Source organism: Mauremys reevesii, linkage group 15, assembly GCF_016161935.1.
Source record: "Mauremys reevesii isolate NIE-2019 linkage group 15, ASM1616193v1, whole genome shotgun sequence".
In the NCBI taxonomy this organism is placed as follows: Eukaryota; Metazoa; Chordata; order Testudines; family Geoemydidae; genus Mauremys; species Mauremys reevesii.
In genome coordinates, this window is record NC_052637.1 from 24079288 (window position 1) to 24085287 (window position 6000).

Below are 6000 nucleotides of genomic sequence, written 5' to 3' on the forward strand. Positions count from 1 at the left end.
ATCCATCAATCTGATAAATAATAGTGGCCTGAGGGCCTGTCAGAAACCGAGGCCTGCAGCAGAGCCAGTCTCTGGGCAACCTAACGAGCACAGCTGGCCTGCAGTAGGCTGCCTGATTGGCTATATGGCCTGGCTGGTGGGAAGGGTCAGCAGACCAGCTTTCAAGCCCAGCAGAAGTTCAATGACTGATCAGAGCATTCATCTATGGCTGTTATAGGGGCTGCTACTGCTTGGTCCCTGCCTTGGCCCCAACCCTGCTCCTGCCTCCAGGTAACTGGGTCCCCAACCCTCAGCTCTGATTCCTGGCTTCGGACTCCAGCTCTGATTGGGCTCCGATTCCTGCTTTAACTACTAGACCTGGTTCCTGTGCTAACCGCTAGGCATGACCACCTGTTAAGGGCTTTTCCTTTGACCTTCCCCTGGTTCTTGCCATGCAGCCAGAAAACAGAAGAGCAGAAGTCCAAAATGCAGGCAAGGCGATGCTTATTGGGGTTAATCAAGCAAGCATGTCCATAGCTCTATGTGCTGGCTGAGCCTTTCTCCCAGTGTCCTTAGCAGGCATAATTATACCCCCTAGTCCCACCCCTTACAATTTATGGTCATGTTCCATTTTGGAGGTTCTGAGGGCTTCGGCACTACCTCTTTTGTATCCCATGGGAGGGGTAGGGACTGAGGATGTGCTTCCATCAGGGACAGGCATTTCTTTGGCTTTTAGTGTTTCTTATACCTTACCCCTACCCCCATCCTCCTCACCCATCCCAGCTGGTTGCTTGACCTTATCTCGGTAGGGGAGTTGAGGCAGGACTGTCCTTCAAGTATACAGCTTGTATAGGTGCTTATTACACTCCCACTGTACCCAGCAACGCTTTAGCTCTATTCCTTATCTTTTCTCTTTGTGATAAAAGCCCCACCTGGTTATGGGAAATGCAACCCACAGTCTCTTTGCTTTGTGTTCCCACATATTAGTAAGGATATAAAAGTATCAGAAATCAAACCCAAAATTCTATCTCAGGCTAACAAACAGGGCTATATACTAATACCACTCACGTCCCAGTCACTGACAGGGCCAACCCCTGGTTCAGTCTGACTTTCCCTCGACTTGTTTCAAAACATGTCTGGCTCACTGTTTTAGGTGCTCTGCTATGCAGGCCATTCACCATAGTTATTAACTGCTCAGACATTCCATATTTCCTCAGCGCTGCTGTGAGCATCCTTCTGTCCACTTTATCATATGCCTTTTCTAGGTCTATAAAGGCCCAGACGCTGTCCTGTTGGTACTCTATCTGCTTGCCTACCCCTTGCCGAATTACAGACAAGGTGTCAGGGGTTTCTCGTCCCTTCCTAAAGCTGAACTGTTCTTGTTTAAGGAGGGGTTCCAGCATTCTCCTAATCCTAGCAGTCAGGACCTTCATCCCATGCGACAATAGCTTTATCCCGCGATAGTTTCCACATTGATGGATGCTTCCATCTTATGTATTGGGACCAGGATAGACTTCCACTGGTCTTCGGGAATTCTCTTGTTTCTCCATATGACTTTAACCGCTCCACTCGTCCATTTTATGCCTCTCTTGCCCAAGACTTTTGCCATGTCCGCTGTCACTTCCTCGCATCCTGCTGCCTTACCATTCTTCATTTCCTGGACTGCATTTCTCCCCTCCCCTCTGTTTTGTCAGACTCAGGTGCCACATTAGGCTCATATGTTGGCAACTCCGCCTCACTCAAGAGATTCTCAAATATTGTTTCCACCTCTCTTTCACTTGTTCCAGTGTTACTGGCAGTCCCCTCCGATTGTCATTTACAAATTGGGTTACAATGCCATCCTCCTTCCCTTTGCGTCTCCTTTTTGTAATGCTATAGATCTTTTTGCCAGCCAGCTGCGGGTCATTTACAAACTCGGCACTCTCCCTGACCTTCTGCACTGCCCGCTTGGCAGCTCGCTTTGCCTTTTTGTATTCGCTTTCACTTCCACTCCATTAATTCCTGCCATTTTTCTTGGTTTGGATTGCTATCTGCACTTTGCTGATCCACTGCCACTCCTTTCTGGCCCTCTGTCTTCCCCCACCAGTATCATCTGCATACCTCTTCTGCTGCCAAAAGCCACATTCTTTTGAGGAGGTTTCACACCTTGTCAGCGGAAGCCAAATCTGTTTCCATGCATGTATCCTTTACAGCTTGCACAAACTTATCTCTTGCACTGGTGAAGATAGTATGTCAGGAAAGGGTACTTTAATTTTGCTTACTTTGAGCTTAGTTCCCTCCTTGTCCAACATGCCATTGCAATCTTTGCCACATGGAGTTTGAGGTTTCTGCTGCAGCACTACCATCTCGCTGGGTATCACTTTGCAGTCCATAATTTGACTCCATTAGGATTTCCTCACCAACATCCTATCAGTCTGCCCCATATCAGTCTGCACACACACACCCCTCCCCACCACTGCTGTATGTAAGCAAATGACTCACCTGCTTTTGGAGCTCTGTATGGCTATCATCCATTGGATGGTCGTGCACATGTTTACCAACCCTCTCCCTTCCTCTTTCATAGTGCCTAGGCTGCATTTTCCTAAATGTATTCCACATCCCTTTCTGCTTTTGCCCGGGTGTGCATTCAGATTGCTCAGCACCAACAGCAGCGACTCAGGGGCGGACGTGGCTGCTAGTGCCTGCACAATGCATTCTCCTTCAGAGTCAGTGCATCAGGTTTGTGGATACAATTCTGAAATCGCTCCTGCTCCTGTCAGAGGGAGTTCAGATCTATCTATCTATCTAATCTCACCTAGGGTGGTTTATAGCTCCCACCAGTGCAATATCTAAGCATATAGCCAATTGTCAAACAATTGTAAGCCCCATGTCTGAGGCCAGATTCAGAGGCATGTTGCTGCTACAATGTGCCTTGCCCTGGGTTCTCATACGTCTCCTTCCAGACTTCTCTGTTGCTTCTTTTCCCATCCGCCTCCTCCCATCCCATGAGAAGAGGCGCAACATTTAATCAGGACTCAGCAACCAGTTCAGCTGTAAAGGACACTTTTGAATCAAATTGGCTTCGGGAATTTCAGCATGGCCTGCAGCTGCCAGCCTATTAAAACTGAACAATCCAATAAAACAGCCAGTTGAACAGGAGAACAACAACAATATGGTGAGGAGCTGCAAAGAGGGATGGGGAAAAAAGGCTATTTGGAAAGTTTCTTTAATGGGTGTCATATCATAAAAGTAATTATTTTAATGACTTTCTACTGCGCTCAGCAGTAAATAGTCTTGCCATATGTGCTGAGAAAACCGTATCTTCCTTGTCCAATAATTACCTCATAAATTCCAAAATTATAGTGGGAATATAAAAAAATACGTAATGTTTAGAAAACACTATTTAGCTTTTTGAGTTTGATCAACTTCTAGCCCAGCCAGCTGGTAGTCCCTTCCTGGGCCACATGGTGGTGCTTGTGAGCTGTGTTTACCCAGAGTAGGCTGTTTCTCCTGTGAAAGCTCACTGAGGTGCATTGGCCATGTAGGGCTTGCTCCTGTGAGAGGCAGAGCACCTGCTGCAAGATGCTGAGTGCCAGTTGCTCCTGTAGCGGCCAATGGTAGTGGCAGATGCTCAGCACTTTGCAGGATCAGGCCCTTAAAGAACTGCAGCCAGTAGCACACCCGGGACCATGGAGACAAAGGACATTTTTACCACCGTAGGGAGAGGAGAATGGGGTTTGCAGAGCAGCTGGGGTCATATAAAGTTCCCCCGTGAGGCAGCAAGAGATGAGACATTTAAAGCGCCTCAAGGATGTTCGTGTCAGGCATTTACATTCATTTCAGATTCAGCGTAGGTCAGAGGCTCTAAACTTCATTGTTGGTTTGAGCGTGTAGTTCTGCTTGCATTACGCAGCAATGAAACACGGGCGAGAGCTGGGGGGTTGACAGGGTTAATGTATTTCAAAGGCAGCTGTGCAAGAGGTGATGAATGCACATTAAATGCATTGGAGACTGGGGTCTAAATCTTCAGCTCAACTTATTGTTCCCATCACAAATCCATAATCTAGTTCAGCAGGAATGGCAGCCTCGACGCCTGGAACTCCCGGGCTGGGACGACAGGGCTGAGGACCGCGATGCGCTGAGCAATGTGTGTGTATTTCTTGCACAGCACTTGCATGTACTAGATTGCAGTCAAACCGAGGGCTCTTAGCCCATCACATTCAGAAGCACTGTATTGACTCAGGGCCAGATCCTCAGCTGCTGTAAATCGAAGTCACTCCCCTGAAACCAGGTCAAGATCTGGCTCAGAGTTTTTTTTTAAAACTCATTTTTTAAATGGAATTCCAAGGAGACAAGTGTGTTGACAGACCAGATCTAAGGTCGCTACGACCTCTTGGGGAAAAGCCCTCTGGACAGCTCAATGGAAATCTCTGCTCCATGAGTTGGGATGCTTTAAGAACACGGGGGACTGCATAAGGAATGGAATGGGCTGGAAAACAATACTGAGAGTATTCTAAAGCCATCGTATATATGAATGGGATGCTCTTGTCCGTAAGACTGGTTGACCACAACACAGAAAGGGGGGCGTTCAGAAAAGAACAAAGGAGGAAGTGATTCAAGGCTTCCATAGGAGGAAAGGCTGGGATTCTGCAGGTTAGAGAGGAGACAAATGGGGGAGGAGGGGGCATAATAGGGTGCAATACAAAATAACAAATGGGATGAAAAAGGTCCTGTGGCTGCTCTTATTTCCCAGCTCTCATTACACAACAACAAGAGAACGTGCGACATTAGCTTGGACAGTTCTGTGACTAATGAGAACCACCCCCGTTTCATGAGCTGTGGTGAAAAACATATAAGGGACTTCAACCAGCATGTTCCAGGGCATAAGCCAGCCACAGGGGCTGGGATGAAACTCCCCCCATAGGTGTCATTGTCCATTATGTAGGCTTACCCTTTCCTCTACATCCACTGCTACAGGTCGCTGCTGGAGCCAGGATACTGATCTAGATGAGGCAGCGTTCTGACCTAGAGGGATGCTAAATTAGGTAGGCCATTGGTTTGCCCAGTGTGGCAGGGAGGAGGGATATTAGCTTCGCTGGATCATTGGTCTGATCTGGTATGGCAATTCCTACATTCCTGATTCTGGAGGGTTATTGGCGGCCATTTCACTAGCTTGGTTCCGTTGCAGGATTCTATACGAAGCCACCCTTTGTGATTTCATAACACCCTTTCTTTGTCTGACTCAGCACTTCTGTACATTAGTGCTAGTGAGAAGAATGGACATTCCATTTCATGGCGGATGTTGTACTTCGTTTTCATTCCAATAGGAACGAGACCTGAAAATTCTCTGCAAAAGAAAATTCTGGAAAAAAAATGGTTTCAGGTTGATAGAGGCATTTGATTTTGACTATTTAAATGTTATATTCTATTCTAATATAGAAAATGAAACAAAAGGTAAAGAATTTCAAAGTGCACAATCAGTTTGAAAGGACAAATCAAAGGCTTTGATTGTGAAAATGTCAACATGGGACATTTCAACCCTGTCAGAACTTTTTCCTCTGCAACAAAATTTCAGCGCCATTGCCGTGATTTCTTGAAGTGTTTCAATGATGGATGGAACTGCATTTGCTGATGCAAAATGTCAAATGTCAAAGTTTTTCTGATCAAAGCTGGTTATTGTTCACATGCCTTGTGATGGGGTGTTTACCCCCCACTAGCCGGGAAAGGGTTAATGGGGCCCAGAAGGGGCCAGTTAACCTGCAAGGCAGCCCCTGAAGGAGAATTAGGCTTGACAAGCAATCTCTGATGGAGGATGGAGCCCAGGAGCAGGTGGGGCTGGTATAAGGCCAGGAAGAGAGGGCAGAAAAGAGTTGCAGTGTGGAAGGCTGCAGTCACTCTCTGGATTTAGAGGGGGAAAGGAGGAAACCCGGGGGAGAGTAGAAGGTCCTGAGGAAAGGATTTACCCCGAAGGGTGGTGGAGTGGAAGACTGATAGAGGTGGAGCCAGAAAAGGCTCAGGGAAACGTCAGCAAGCTTTGGAACA

General features: G+C 47.1%; 1 long non-coding RNA gene across 1 annotated transcript in view; it reads right to left on the bottom strand.

Annotated features, from left to right (window-relative positions):
* The window catches only part of LOC120383715, a 43837-nt gene extending 38754 nt beyond the window's left edge, over positions 1-5083 (bottom strand). The window contains exon 1 of the long non-coding RNA XR_005588505.1: positions 4910-5083. This is a non-coding gene — a long non-coding RNA (uncharacterized LOC120383715). The remainder of the gene's footprint in view (positions 1-4909) is intronic.
* Between the last annotated feature and the right edge of the window lie 917 nt (positions 5084-6000).